Genomic DNA, 17,033 nt, shown 5'->3' on the forward strand with positions numbered 1-17,033 from the left:
CGTACAACTGTCTCAACTGACCAGAAGTTTGGATTTGAGCCTGGAAATTAATTACATGTTGGTATGTATTACATTTATGCTATTTGGCAATATGATTGATGCACACAATTTCCTTTTTTGTTTACATAAATACATTTTAATACAAAAACATAACATCAATTTTATTTATAATAACAGTTATTACTAATAGTTATTACAAATGATGGTTTATATACAACAGTTTTACAAACTTACAAACAATACTGAATCTTGTACCTGGCTTAGAACTGAATCTTTTATAGGCTAAGTCCATGCCGAACAAATTAATTCTAAGTTGTGTTGCTGCACCTCGCTTGCTCTAACGCCGTCTTTCTTGGCTGGCCCCACACCCCTTACTTTATGGGTGAAGATGTCACAGTAAGAATAATAACGTCCGAAATTATTCTCTGAAGTTGAATTATTTGTAATGTTCAAAATCAATAAACGCTTCTGGTTCATTTCTGTTGTTTCCGATTAATAAACGTTACTCACAGTTATAGCTTCCTAGGCCTATAGCACACTGACTGGTTACTGTCTCTCAGCTCTGTATAAGAATTAGGGAAGAGTGTACAGGATGTTCGGAAAGTCACTGTGCAGTTTTGTAATCATATTTTATTCAGTCTATTTCAAGCCAGCAACTGATAGCGGTGTTTAGGAACGAAGTAAGAAGGATCCAGGCCTGTATTGATGCCAACGGGGGTCACTTTCAACATTGTTTATAATTGTCATTGATATTTACCTCCTGTATTCTATATTGAAACATGTCTGTTAATAAATGTATAAGTGAACAGTGACGTTCCAAACACCCTGTAGTTATTTTGACACTGTTCTCGCGCGCTTTTTTCAACTAGATATTGATGCTTTTCACTTTCAACAATTTTTAACAAATTTTAACAACAAGCAGGACTTGCACACAATACGTAGTCAACAATATACGTCACATGGAAAAAAGAGAACTATATAGAAACAAACGCAGGTATTAAAATAAATGTACAGCGGAAAATTCGTTACAGTACACATACAGATTCTTCTACCAAAGGTGAAATTTAAAGGAGAACTAATGACGTTGAGGCACAATGTTTCACTTGATTGACCGTAACCACTGTTGTTGGTTGCAGTTTCGCCTGTTGAAGGCTCATCAGCGCAGCTTGAGCTGGCTAATCAAATAAATATAATTAGACTTCTTATCACCGTGATTTGTATACAACATTAACGGAAGGGGGTTAAGTCGTCTTCAATCACCAATAAAGTAACCTAAAATAGTTTAAGTATTTGAATGATGTTAGAGGTCGTGCCTAAATCACTATTCCACATTATATATTGGACCAAGTATTTATTACTTTGTTAATGTGATTTATCTCAAAAAAAATATTTATTTATTTATGACATTCGTATTTTTTTATGTATATACATATATAACTATAATTCTTAAACATATGGTTTCAGTTGTTTGTAAACATTGTTATACACGGTTATTTATTTTACATGAAATATTAGATTTGAAACTTTTTTCGTTTACGAATTTAATATTCAGTTAGAGATACGAAAAGGTCTGTTTGAAATGTTGTATCTACAGCATAGCGTATTTTATATTTATCTGTGCTTAACAACTTATTATCCGTGGTTAATATGTTATCAATTATTGTAAACAATAAGACAGTGAATTAATATTTTACGTCGTGTTCGCCTCCCAGAAACTGTCAAAGAATGATTACACATACTCTTGTAACACATATTAGTATTAAACCTGTTACATTTTTAAAAACACTCTTTTCTTCCTGATATTTGACTTTCCTTGATCATTAATATAATTTACTATTTCTATTTTACTTTTTTCTATAATATTTTCATTTTCTGCCTCGTTCAACTATTTTATTTTATTTCGTTTTGATTTCCTGTCACTGTTTCTTAACTCCAATAAGCCACCAAGTAACTCAGCAGCATGTTTTCGGACTTACAACACTTAATATCAGGTTGATGGACACAGCACAGATAGCCCACTCTGTGGCTTTATATGAAACTACAAACCAACAAACAACTCCAGTAATACTCATAAGGTCATCTCAAAGGTTAAAGATTAATTAATATTATATTTTAATTTCACCAAAATAATCCCAATTCTGAACTTCATTAACATATTATATCTTTAGTTGCCTTCTTTTATTACCTGTTAAAATTATGTCACGTTCGGTTTATTTACGGATGAAAAATCTCAATTTATTTCTGCCTTTGTCTGCTACAGATTTGTTAATCTTGAAATTTAGTTTCACATTTACTGTCCATTAATTTTGAAAGTTAAGAAGTTGATATAAGCTTCCTGTATCATACTTTATGTAATGTTCAAATATAATTAGACTGATATGAAATTCTGTGTAATAGTATTTTGCGCTTATAAAGTACCTTTTATCTTTATCCTTTGATACCATTCTGCCTGACGTCCATACCAAGTCAAACATATTCTTGTTTATTACGTAAAGAAGTAAAAAAAAGTTCTCAAACTATCAAAAGTTGTTAACTTTTCGAAACTGTTAATGCGGTCGTGTGGCTTTATACATCAGGGAATCTAGGAGGTTACGTGAGTCATGGTTTCAAAAACTGTTACCAGATGGCAATATCAGTAGGAGCAATTCGTGATGACGAGTAACCTACTTGAGGTAAAAATGTATCTCAGGACGCTTCTCCTCGCCAGTACAGTGGTATGTCTACGGATTTACAATGCTAAAATCAGAGATTTGACTCCCCTTGGTGGGCTCAGCAGATAGCCCGATGTGGCTTTGCTATAAGAAAAACAAACAAACAAATCTCAGGACAGTTGGTGTGGGTATTAACACTTTATGATGTCCAAACTCCTAGATTTGTTTTCATTAGTTAAATGCTATAAACTTAACATTACAATCCTTTGTTTCCCTTTATAGGACCTTAAGGTAACATACTAAGAAAATGGAAATTATTACTCAAACCACTTTATATGAATTATCACCTCTTCTATCCAATCATTTTAAGGCATTGGTTCTAGCTATTTAAAAAAACTCAACTCCGTTATCAACAGTTCTGAACTATATGCTGTGACATCATAAATAAAGCAGAGAACAACGTTTCGACCTTAGGTCATTTTCAGATTAAGAAAGATACAATATTTGTAGGAGTTGTATTACTAGGAGCGTTTTGATAGGGAGCGTGTCAGCGACAATCCTCTCACAGACCCAAACCACACTATTCTCTCACAGTTCTCAGGTGATGTTGCAATCTGGAATAGTGTCGAAAAAACCAATAACAGCAACAAACAACCACTGCTAAACAATATAAAATTTTCACTGTACTGAGTGGATAATTAAAATAAGTGCGCACAAAATACAAGCCATATTATTTGCGAAATCGTAGAAAAGGTTTGGCTTGTTTTAAATTTCGCGCAAAGCTACACGAGGGCTATTTGCGCTAGCCGTCCTTAATTGTGTAGTGTAATACCAGAGAAATGGCAGTTAGTCGTCACCACCCATCGCCAACTCTTGGGCTACTCTTTTACCAACGAATAGTGCGATTAACCATCACATTATAACGCCCTCATGGGTAAAAGGACGAGCATGTTTGGTAGAACATAAAGCAAATTAATATTACAGTTATATCTAGACATGACTCTTACAGGTAACAATATCAGCAAAATTCTTAAGGATTACTTTGACTCAAACTGCATACAACACATTAATAGCATAAAACCCAGAATTTTGAAAATAGCGAGTTACTTTAAGAATGTGAATGATAAAAGAAGATTCAACAGAAAACATATTAAAACTTTACAGAACACACATCAGACCAGTCGTAGAATATGTTTGTATAACATGGATAAATGTATCAAAAACACTCATCAACAAACAACATATACAACATTGTATTTTAACGCAAGCATATACAGTCCCACGATCAACAAACTCATATTTCTACACAACTGTTCAAACATGCCAATTCTATAAAACAGACTCCTGGATAACTCGCTTCAATATTATAACAGAAATATTAATTCAAATGAACTGATGAGCAAACTAGAGAGTTACATAATACATGAAGAATCTAGCTCTAAGTACCTCTCCCCTCTGAACGTCATAAATAAAAAACTTAAAAGTTCAAAAAAGTGCTAGGCTAATTGAGTCGTAGATAGAAACGTAGCTCAATTTTAAAATTTTGTATATAAAAATAAGATTATGCGTTTGGGTGCATATGACTGTTTTCTGAACACAGACTAATAGTTCGATTATTAATTACAACTACGGACAATGGACAAAATTTAATATACTGTAATACAACAACAAAGTAAATGCTATTTAATTACCCAGGATTTAGTAGCAGTGCAGATAAAATAACAGTTCCAGAGAGGGAGGAAGAGGTATAGAGTAAACCTGTCCCTTTCTGGTCCGAAACATGGACTAAATCCAGATGAAGAAGAATAATTTGCTAGTGGATGTATAGTTCTAATAAGTGGCACCAGAGGATAGTGTGTTATCTACGTCTTCCTGAAAGGACTGTTTCGTGTCGCACTACTCATAAAATGTCCAAACTCAAAAAATGTATCACTAACTGTAACGTATTAATGTGTTGTGTTATTGTTATTAAGCAGAAAACTACCCAAACAGCTACCTATACCCTTCTCACCGAAAGTAACGAAACCCTATTTGTAGCGTTATTAGCCCTTTGTCTTATCGCTGAGCCAAGTAATGTAGTACAGTTGTATTCACCTGTTTCTAGACGATCGTATATGAAAGTATATATTCATACATTTAATGTTCTCAGATTTATATGATATAAATATATAACTAGAGCTTGACGGTTAAGTCTTTGTATATAATGTCAGCATGTTACACATATTGGTCAATTGCTTTTGCAATGTTTAGGAAGATTATGTAACAAACATTATCTACTTCTGCAATGTGATACAAAAAGTGATTTTGACTTTGTAAGTACATTTACCCTTTATTAATATTTTTATGAAGCTTGAATTAATATGTACATTTGTTATTTTTGTGTTGGAATTAAACTCACTATCCACTAGTTCTGATGAAATGGAGAAGCTAGAGAGATAGACTGTTTACAGTTTAGATTTCACTACATTCACTCTCAGCTATTAACATATAAGTAAACTTACAAGCTAAAGAAAGACACAATAACAAGTTATTTTATTATGTATGGTGAAGAAGGGGGAAATGTTTTCATATAATTAAATTCTTTTACATGTTTACAGATTATTTTATAATAGACATTTTGGGGGTATATATCAAGGGTCAAGTGTTCTCGTTCTAATGAAGATCAGTCTGGCCGTTTTCTGTTATTTGTTCTTTTCACAGACACGATCAAAAGTACGTGGAAAGGTTCATTTGGTTTAAGTTTGTATTGCTCGAATTGGGATAAAGGATTTGCATAATTAAATAATCATCATTGTTCAATCTATTGTATTGTACATTACTCTAACATTTCTACAGAAGGTCAATCTATAGATTTCAACAGGTTTTTCAAATCGGTAAGCTGTTATAACAGGTAAAAATTATAGATAAAACTCCAACTCTATCATCTCAGGTGTTATCAATACAGATATTATTTCAAAATCTTGAAAAAAAAACAATAAAAACAACGTTTTTCCAGAGAATTATTGGTGTGGAGAGATTAAGTATGAAGGCTGTAAAATGTACATTCATAGAACCAAATCATTTGTATTTTCTTCAGTTTAGGGATGTTACAGATATTTCACAAAAATATGGTTTTGACACTAATAAAGGAAGATATGAAATTTATTACTAAGTGGTCCATAATTTTGACGGTAAGAAAACAATTTTTAAATGGTATAAAACTTATCTGTTTGACGTTAAACACAAAACTACACTAAGACAAGTATCATTGCCAGTGAAGATAAAATACTTCAAGTTAGGGAATGACATTAACAACCTCAGTTTTATTACTGCAGCTTTAGCTGTGTTCTGACAGACTAAAATTATAGAATGAATATTTCACATATTTGTTACACAGAAGAACCATAGATAATTGCCAGGGACACGTACCAAACATCAGACTTTATTCATAAGACACATTGCCAACAGTACTTCGAAATAAATTTCTGGAATGACATCGATAGTAACGGGAGGAAAGTTACATCTTAGTTTTACAGAAACAGATGTACAGGAAATATTTTGATATCTAACATCAAATATTAAGATATTTTGTTATTGAGTTTTTATACATTTTTAAAACATGTACATAACCAACCGATAACTGAAAGTTTTTCTCACATATGCCGTTCTGATATCGACATATTCCGATAGTACTTTATCTAATTCAAGGACAAGATGTTTTCAACGCATGATAATTCCCTCTTATATCCACCAACACTGTTTTCACGTGTACGGTTATATATACGAGTAACTCTAGCCCTTAATTATACACCACTCTGATCCATCTCTAGGATAGTTTCTCGTAGGTTTTACGGATGAACTTGATAAAGATCGCATCTAATCGTGGGTCGATGGTGGACTGAGAAACTGCGCATATCAAAGTATTAAATAAAGAAACCTAAACTTTTCATCAGTGAAGTATATGGTCTTGAATATGTTTTATATTGAAGAACAATCTACAATTCCTTCAAATTCATCCCTTAAACAGCAGCTATCATCTACTGATCCTGCTTTCTAGAACATTCCCACTGTTTAAGAGTTAAATATAATATATTGAAACTTTAAAGACACTCCTAATAATCATTCGAGAATAAAACTATATCTGCTGTATAATTTACATCAAATGTCATATCCTTCATGTCTATAGCATGCTACTTTATGATTACTATATGACAGCATCTTTTAAAAGTAAAATGAGACTTGCGAGCTGAAAAGTGATGCATAAACAGGACCTAAAATCATTCAAATATAAAATGTTCTTTTCTGTTTTACAGGTCCAACAGGATTTGTACAAGGTGATAATAATTTTTCCTAGTTACTGAATTACAATTAAAGGTCCTTTTCAGGACCATCGAATCTTTAAAAAAGATGTTACGATTACACATTTAATGTTTTATATCTGTGATCGACTTAGTTTTCAAGTTAAGTTGATGTACGTAAATGAATCGTGATAAATTCAGCATTTTTAACATAAAAATAAATACAGTATTTATTCTAATACATCAAGCAAAATAGATGTGTGAGCTATCTAATTTCTATAAACATTTAACTTTCGTTAAAAGTAAAGGCAGAGGAGCTGCATAGTAACGCTATTAATAAAAGTGATGTCAAAACTGCCAAGATAATCACTGAAATTAATAAAGATGACATTCTTGATTATAAACACAATTTGAATATTATGCCATAATTTTCTATGGTTTACCTTATATTTATAATGAAGGAGTTTCATTACGACCTATTGTTTTCGACAATTGAGTTTTCAGTCATACTTTACTGGGCTGTAGTTGAATTTTTAAAATGTTCACTATCATTGAATCTATATAAATAAATATCAGTATGTGTCTGTTTCTAATACGTCTCCACGTTTCTTGTTCAATTAACACAAAATTTAACACAGTGATATAGCTCTATTTGTTGTTTGTCTGCAAACCATTAACTAGATAATCAGACCAACGTCTTGCAATTCCATCTTTCACAAATGCTAAGAGTTATCGTTAGTGTTTTTGGACAGTGTTTTCTGTGTATTATTATTCTCTGTTCTTATTGTATTATTTAATTACATAAAAACATTATTGATTGTATCAATACCTTTAGTACATTAAGTTTCATGACAGTTGACAGCAAAAAAGAGAAGACCCAGGTGAATATTATATTCTATATTTTTCATATGTGTGTTTTATTTATTATTTATATCACTGAGTAAAATGTAACAAATAGTAACTTATGAGATAAGGTAAAGTAATTCTTTTTAATATGGTATACTTGTGAGCAGCCCATGGGTTATTTAATTTTTGGGCTTTGGTTTCAGTTTCGGAGCTCTTGTAAAAACAATCTTGTGAGGGCTGTTAACGTGTTTAGTTTGATTATTCTTTTTTAGGTTTCTGTACAATAAGTTTATGTTCGCTTTGGCAACGTTTCAATTGACACGTGGATGTTAATTTTGAAGCTCTACCAATAACAAATTTGTTTCGGTTTTCAGTATTTTCAATAACAATAAAACGTTTCTCTGATGATGTTCTGGTTTACTGCCAAGTCTTACAGTAATAATTTTATCAACATTGTGAAAACGTCTAGTAGAGGGAGGCCTGATGTTCTTTGACACCTCCCTCTGGATACGTTCATCGTCTTTCACTTCTTTTGGTGTTTCTGTCTGAAGATGTAAATCATAATTAGTGAGGCAACAACACTCATCAATCGAAAAAAATGTTTTAATAACAACAATCAGTTAATAAACATTTTAAAAATATATAATTTATTCTTTATGTAACAATCATTTTACTATTATATGAGTAAAACCAAATAAGTGTTTGTATGAAAATTGTAAGTTATGAAATTGATTTAAGATGTCTGATAAACGTTTTCTCGAAACTACGAAATATATCTCAAGCATTGTCCCAAATAGTGAGGAAGGTAATATAGAGCAGACAATACCTTTAAATAATGTTTAACATTTGTAAACTGTAATAAAAACAAAATATACACCATAAATGTTGGAAGCTACAACTACCGTAGTGGACCGATTATAGGGAGATCTCTAATATAATACGATCCATAGTATCAGAAACCATGGGAAAAAATTGAGAGTCACAAGCCCTTTTTTCAGGTCCACAAAATCAATAGTATAACTGAACAGCCTACAGGTGGATTAGTTGCAAGATTAGCGTTGGCCATGAGCGAACATCTGGCACGCATGCGTAGCTGGATGCTATCTGTAAATTCGAGAATGCGATAGGTGAGAGTAGGGGTTTAAAAGACCTGCAGACAGCTGCAATTATAAGGCGACTATCAATCTTATGCCTAGTTATTAATCAAAAACATGGTCTTGTAATCGGTACTTCAAAACATCATACAATTAAGTTTGCTCCAATGTTAGTTACTTTTATTTTGACCCAAGATAATACTAAAGCCATTCAGTTCTCTGCTGTCGCAGACTTGAGTAGAATGTTATAACTAACAAAATATCCGACAATAAACACGTCATCGGCACATCGGCATCACAAGGTGATGTCATCGGCACACAGAAACTACCGCACAAGGCTGTTCAATATAGTTTTCACATGTACCTTCTAATCTGTATGTTACAATACGTGTTGCCGGTGCGGCAGGGGAAATACGTCTAATGAAAGAAATTGCGGCTTGTTTGCTCGGTTTCCAGTTTTATTACAGGCTGTTATTGCCCATTGTCGGCAAAAAATCTGTTAAGGATGAACAATAAGACAATTATTTAAACGTGAAATATCACTTAAATAGACATAGCAAGAACTGTTGCCTGTAGGTAATATTTATATGCCCCGAGATGTCGGGCAGTTCATAATTTTGAACTCTGGACTGCAGTAGCCTATATACAGTGATCGTTCTGTACTGGTACACGTACACAACATATAATCAATTGTAAACTGCACTGCATGTTGAACTACTAAATAATGGGTTAGGCCTAGGTTAGAGTATCTTAATCCAACTCAAATATCTGAAGAATGAGTTGTAATCTCAACTTTAAGCTCAGTTTTGACCTGGGAACTTGAAATGAGCCAACAAACCATACATCAACAAAATAGGCATATTTCTGAAACTTTATCTGCATGTATGAATGCGAAAGTAAATTCAAAACAACGGCCTAAAGTTGGAAATAGTACACTGGAAATGCTACTGTAGCCCGAAATAATTTTGAATTATTTCAAAATGTTTTGAATTTACTTTTGCATCCATGCATGCAACTGAGAACGTTAAGCCTAGTACTCAGTACTAACTTTGCTTACTTGAACTTGTTGAACTCGTGCACGTTTCCAGACAATCCTAAATTGATTTTGTTGATTTGTCGGTTCTTTATACTAACTTTATATGAAGACGGTGCCACAGTACTGTACTACCACCAGTCGTATAGTGTATACATAACAAAGTTAATAATAATGTTGTCATACGTGTCGAAGTCTTACGCAATTTGACCTAAAAGGTCGAATTATCGTCTTTAGACTGCTTAGTTCAGTCAGTTGTTTTTCCAGCTTTTCAGAACATACTGATTTGAATCTACAGTCGCAAAATAGTTGAATAGTATGATACTCTTATTTTTCTGTAGATGTGACTAAATAAAGCAGTAAATGATGAAACAAAACAGTTCCACCACCTATAATTTCTTATACATAGTTATAGCAGAAAGAATGTCAGTTATCATAACATACAATCATCTTTTACTTGAAGTTTTATCAAGATTATGTGCTGCTCTTTACAGTAATATTTTGCAAACCAATGACGACTTGCTTCAGATACATAGTTAAGTAGTTTCTCGAAACTTTATTTACTCACCGAGCAAAAAAAAAAAAATGTGTTCTTAACAATGCAGAGTAAAGTCGAACATGGCATATCAATACAATTACAAAAAAATTGACTAAAGTTGAGTGTGGCAGTGAAAGAGTTAAGGGCATTGTAGCTGGGGGAGAAAAAACTTTGTGGTGTCCTCTTCCCTTGGTGCGCTAAACATGTGCTTATTTTGCTTAATGGTTAATTCAGGGTTGAGGTCAAAAAAGCTTTTCATTTGGTTTGAGAACAATTCTTTTGGAGGCACAGAGAGATCTGTCTGCACTCTTACTGTAGTAGTGGAACGAATTGCAGCAGCATACGTCCAGGATGAAGTAATGGACAGCAACTTTTGAGCCTAAAGTTAATTAATGTATTGAATTGTCTTCAAATGCTGCCCTACTTTTCTCCCAATACTTTAGGGCAAGAATAGAAGTAGAATGGGTGAGAGCCATTTCAACTGACGTAATGAGGGTCCATTTCACACTCATAGACCTCATGGTCCTTGCCACCACAATGAGCACACATCAAGGAACCACAACATGATGTCTTCGAGTGACCAAACTTTTGACACTGAAAAAATTTGAGAGGTTTTGGAATGTATGGTCGTGCCTTGCAATTAAGATAACCTGCCTTGATGGTGGCAGGTGCAAATAATGATGTAAATGTTAAAGTGGAAACATTGGTCAGCATCATAATTCCACCTCTGCAAATTGAGATATGCCTCACTGCAGAAACTCCTTAGGTGGAGAAACCAAAGAGGATCTATGACCTGGGGATGCTCATCAAATCCTCAACAATAACTCCTCATGATGAATTCAAAATAGGATGAGGCATAACCTCAATAGGTATATCCCCAATCGCCTTTGAGTGTAAGGAGTTCACTGCATTTAGATGTGGATGTTTCCACCAATATGTTACCAGAGCGAAGCTTTTTGACTGACTTTTGAGAGCCATCAAATCCTTCTATTTCCTTCTGAATGAAAAAGAAAGACATTTGCAAGAAAATGAGGTACAGGTGTTACAAATGTTGAAGATTGCTGCCCAAAATCTTCAAGACGTGGGCTGTTCTTCACTATTTTATTTAAGTTTTTATTTGGATGGTCCATAATAAGAAAGAATATTTTGGTGCTCACTGACCCCACCCGCCATGGAGTTCTACGACGGGATGGATTACAATGCCAAACAAGAACACTGCAGCAACACCAGGGTTTCATGAGCACTATACCCAAAGACCAGTGTCAGATAACATGTTCACAACACCTGTTGAGAACATCCAACACTAGTACTTGGTTGACCCTAGCCCAAGTGGATTAGCCAATTGACCTTAAGGGGCTATTCCAAGGTCGCCCATCTACAGGAATTCAAGGTCAAAATAGTGTGTTAGGGTTGAATCCCTCAAAACCAGGAACCTCTCCTCCCCTTTATAGGTCATCATGCACGGCAAACACGTGTGTGGATGTTTAGATCCCAGAGAAGGTAAACTGAAAGAATAACCTTCCCTGGGAGGTCTTCTCACCACGTACAGGAATCTACACCGAGGGATCGATGTTAAGAGATGAAGTTTGATAATTTAATGAATGGTAATTGTTTATTGATTCCTTCAACAGTGGTCTCAAATGTGTCCTCCTTCTTAACGATAAGATATATATATTTGTTACTATTACTCATTTTGGTCACTTGAAGGAAACACACGAAAATCTCGAACTTCTTAATTATAAAGTCAAATATAAAAAAAATGTGTTTGGCTACTTTGTGGAGACCTAAATGTCTTTTGAATGTTGTAGGATTAACAATACTGTTATACAAAGTTTCTGCGTTTTTGTTTTTTTTTTTGTGTGTATGTGAAATGGGACGAGCAAAGTACTAAATCAGCACCAGATAAAGAACTAATGGCCACCCGGAGTCAGCCTGATAGCAGGATAGAAAACATTGAACGTGAAAGTTTGGTTGACACAAAGAAAGTCCTGTTAGCTTCACTTCAAATTAAAGTGGGCTTGATGAATCAGTTTGTGAAGACCTCAGACAAAGACGTTAACTCTTTCTTTATGGACAATTTTTCAACCTTTTCAGAAGTTCCATTTAAAGAAAGGACTTTGTTTGGCCTCGGATTAGAAAATTGACTTTTGGCATTGTTTCACTGCATGTATATGTGCGTGTATAAATAGCTTGCATACTATAGATTGCATTTATTGTTAATAGGCGATTAAATGAGCAATATAAAAAAATAATGAATTAAATATTTCATTACGATTATTTGTCCAAGTTTTCAAATTGTTGTCATAATTGATAATACAACCCAAATGTACTTGGTATATTCCATCATTCAGAAATAATCCAAAATCAATGCCAATCTAGTCAAACATCATGGAAAATCGTGAAAAAAAAATTAAAGTAAGTAATGGTACAAAGCTGAGTGTTCACACTAACAACGATTCAACTTCTACTGTCTTTCACTGTCTAAACACCCCCCGCTAGTACAGCGGTATGTCTCCGGATTTATAACGATAAAATCAGGGTTCTATTCCCCTCGGTGGGCTGAGAGGATATCTTTTTGTGGCTTTGCTATAAGACAAATACACACTGTCTAAACCTCGTTTTGGAAACACAGTTACCATTAAATACCTCATAAAAGAAAGCAAATGGATAGAAGCCGGCCTCTAACATTTCGACTAATTGTACTCCCTACCTCCACCCTTCCAAAACAAAAAATGTATACCCTACCATAATATGTGTGTGATTTTTTATGATTATTCATCACTGCTGACTGGATTACCATCACTGTTTGGATTTTGACTGATAAATGGGATATCTCACAGGCATTATCCATTATGACAATAAGTTGGTAACGTGAACCAATAAAAACAATGTGATACTGATATATATAAAGAAATTTGGGAATTAACCGAAATTACATCGTAAAACACATACATACGGAAATAGAAGTAAAACAAATACAAACAAAACCAATATGTAAGTGGTACGCAAACACTTACCATAATGTTACTAACACCATGTTAAACATAATAATGGATATTTTAATTCTTTTTGTTTATATGTGGAGACATTATTAAATCCTGCGTAACTCCAATATAAAAGGTTACACTGGCAATGTCGGTATATTTGATATAGTAGAGACACATTCACCACTATCTGTAAATATTTCAATTTTTTTTAAGTTATATGTGGGGACATTATTAAATCCTGGGTGGCTCCACTGTTAGAGGTAAAATTTAACACTGGTCGTTGTTCCAGCAGTGTAGGTGTATTTGATACAGTAAACACATGGCCACCACTATCTGTATATATTTTCAATTTTTCACAAGCTTCATAATTTTTCTGTTGAAAAATCAACAGAATAAGTTTTATGTGGTTTTCTCAACATATCATAAAGGAATAAAATGTTTCATACTTTAAATTAAACGTCAGAAATATATTTCCATACATAAACATGAAAATCACGTGACTATATGTTTATACTTTTATATTATCACAGAACCAGTTTTATGTTTATAATTTAATATAATGTGCTTAAATATTAACATACAGCCCAGTTATGTTTTAATCATAATATATATATGTAATTCTCAACATATTTTGAACTTTCTCTGTTAATTTGTATAAAAGCAAATAAAATTATTTATGGCATCGTCAGTTCATCACTAGATTGATTTATAACGTCTACAAACCAAAAGGTAAAAGAATGTTTTTATTATTCGCTCTGCTCCCCGATGGTACAGAGGCGAGCTTACATATTTACAACGCTGAAATCACAGGTTTGATTCTACTTGGTAGACAGTGTAGATAGCCTGATGCGGCTTTGCTATAAGAAAATACATTACAATTCACTTACAAAATCCTTCTTAACTGTATAGATAGCTTTTCTCCAGAGTTACACTATTCACTTCCAATATTCACAAATCTTGTAGAAACAATAAATTTCTTAATTCTACAAATTTTCGTTAAAAGAATAGATAAGCAAACAACTAACTGTAAGCATAAAAAGTGTTTTATTCATGGTGGAACATATTACATGTTTCAAGAATACATTGGTTTGTCTTCTTAAGACACAGAAGGCATATTTTCACTATTTTTTACCATCAGTAAAACACTTCTTTATGTTTATAAATCACTCTGTTCGCATACTGTTATAATTACACGATGTTCTTCACAATTAATGTATTTAGTTAAAATGTTATTGATCAACTTAAGGTATTATTCAATATTTCCTACCAGTAGTCATATCCAGTTAGTTTTAACGTCTTTACTTAAACCTAGTTTTTATTAAGTTCTTGTTCCACATTTTCAAGTATTTATCTTCATCAATCACCGTTGTTGTACATTTAACTTTTCAAACAACACTCGAACTACAAGTGTAAAAGTCTTATCTCTTTTCCCTTTCCTTAAGTTTCTGATAAAACATGAAAATAAGTTAAAAATGTATTATATCGCAATAAAATAAATACATTAATAAAGCTATCAGTCACCATCGTCTTACTGACAAATGAATGTACATGATTTATAATATTGTCTTTACAAAATACAGATTATATCCTTTTCTAAGTTCTTGGTTAATTTTAAGCTAATCCAAACAGTTTTCTCATGATAAAATCTAAATTATGTTTTCCTTATTTGTAGATATTATTGGGAAATCAACTTCACATGAAACTTGTCCTTATTCTTAGTCTACACAAAAATCAACCAAGGGTATTTAAGTTAAGAGTGTTTTGGTCTCTGGATCAAGGCATCCCACTGTACTTACACGCAACAATCCTTCACAGATTCAAAATTATCTTAAATAGAGCATAATATATACAGAGCTATTCAATGTTTAATTCTGCACGCGTGTGAATAACTTATTTAGAAAATAAAATTACTTTGATTCTCTACGTTCTCAGATTCTAAATATACTGCGGTATACAGTATGTGAGAAGAAGATGAGGTATGACAGACATCAGAATTTTTAACGTTTCATCTAAAGTTGTCATGGCAACTGTGTAACACAAAACAAACCAAATCTACATCTGTTTCTCGCAATATCGATTGTAGAAAAATGAAAATAATCCACTTGACAAAGAAAACACACAGTAATAACTACATCGTTAAAAAACTATAGCAAGGCAAAATCGAAAGTCACCACAACCTGAACGGATAAAATTCCACACAAACAAAGCTCAGCCTTACTATGTAACTACTGGCATGTGCCTTCTTTCAAACAGTTAAAATATGAAAAACAAAATGTGCAGATAAAAAATACAGTTGCCTTTTATGCAAAATTTCGAATAAAACTATATACTACGTTATTCCTCCCATCAGCAGTACTGATACTGAATGGTATTCTCGAAACGGTAACTTTTAAAATGTGAACTTCAGATATCGTATTGAATCAGAATATGTTTCCCATACAGTTGCAACAGTCTGCAGTAATATGCAAATAAGTTGAACTTAATTCAAACTCGTAATATAACTTATGATATGTATAAAATTAATACATTTAATCTCACTTCCTATAATTTGTTTAGAACATTCGAGCAAAGCTATAAAGCGCTATTTTTGCTAGCCGATCCTAATTTTTAACACATATATTAGAATTGAATAACACTCACCGATTAATCTTGGGCTATTCTGATTGAATATTTCGATGTGACCATCAACATTTTAACGGCTCTGAAGTTCGAAACACGGTTTTTGCGGCAACTGAACACGAGCCAGGGACATTCATGCTAACCACTAAGACAGTAGTGGTGAACTTCATAATATCGTTGATTTGTTTCTTACCCAGACTGTTGTCTGGGGTCCAAAATATATTGCCGTTTAACATACTTTCAGAATGCTTGACAAATTGAAAATTTCAGTTATAGACTATTAACTGACGATATGGTTTCAAATAAAGAACTGAATTAATATTTTAAAACAATTTTTAAAAACATTACAGAACTGGTTTGTTCGATCACGTTTTCGTTTTCTCAATTTGAAATTCCCACCTGTGAAATCTTTAGGTTCTCTACAACTCAACCACAATCGGAAACTTGTTGAGAAATTTATATGCAAAAACGGCTCGTTTGGGCTGAGAAAACACTTTTACATAGAAGAGCGAACAACGTTTCGACCTTCTTCGGTCATCGTCAGGTTCACAAAGAAAGAGGTAACTGACCGGAAGCTGACCACATGTTTGAAAGGGGTTGTGTAACTGTGTGTCGAAATGTAGAGGGCGGTATTAGATGTTTGAATATATAATTTTATTTATTTTATTTTATTAATATAGGTATAAAGGCGTTCCTTTATATTGGTTTATTTTGGGTTTAAGTTGTTGTATAAGTAAGGCTTCTTTAATTTTGCGTTTGTTTATGTTTGTTTCTTTATTTAGTATTTGAGTGTTTTCTATGGTTATGTTGTGTTTATTTGACTTGCAGTGTTCGAAAACGTGTGAAGGTGACTTTTTATGTTCTTTGAATCTGGTTTCCATTTTTCTACTTGTTTCTCCAATATAGAAGTCGTGGCAGTTATCACATTGTATTTTATAAATAATGTTGGTGTGGTGTTTGTCAGTGTAGTTTTTACATAGTATAGACC

The 17,033-nt window shown here is 33.1% G+C and overlaps 1 protein-coding gene and 1 long non-coding RNA gene across 5 annotated transcripts in view; both read right to left on the reverse strand.

The window, feature by feature from the left end:
* The window catches only part of LOC143242668 (uncharacterized), a 390,035-nt gene that overhangs the window by 350,304 nt on the left and 22,698 nt on the right, over positions 1–17,033 (reverse strand). The gene's annotated exons all lie outside the window — the stretch shown is intronic.
* The window catches only part of LOC143242663 (dynein axonemal heavy chain 7-like), a 619,118-nt gene continuing 602,198 nt past the window's right edge, over positions 114–17,033 (reverse strand). Inside the window, exons 13-14 of one of the 4 annotated variants that reach the window (XR_013023069.1) lie at positions 2,668–2,795; positions 114–1,175 (exon numbers count right to left, since the gene is read on the reverse strand). The gene's annotated coding sequence lies outside the window, so the exon portion shown is untranslated. Of the gene's footprint in view, positions 2,796–17,033 lie in introns of all 4 variants that reach the window. The other 3 variants (XR_013023067.1, XR_013023068.1, XR_013023065.1) reach the window with 3 other exon arrangements.

The sequence above is a fragment of the Tachypleus tridentatus genome, unplaced genomic scaffold (genome assembly GCF_004210375.1).
Source record: "Tachypleus tridentatus isolate NWPU-2018 unplaced genomic scaffold, ASM421037v1 Hic_cluster_2, whole genome shotgun sequence".
Lineage (NCBI taxonomy): Eukaryota > Metazoa > Arthropoda > Merostomata > Xiphosura > Limulidae > Tachypleus > Tachypleus tridentatus.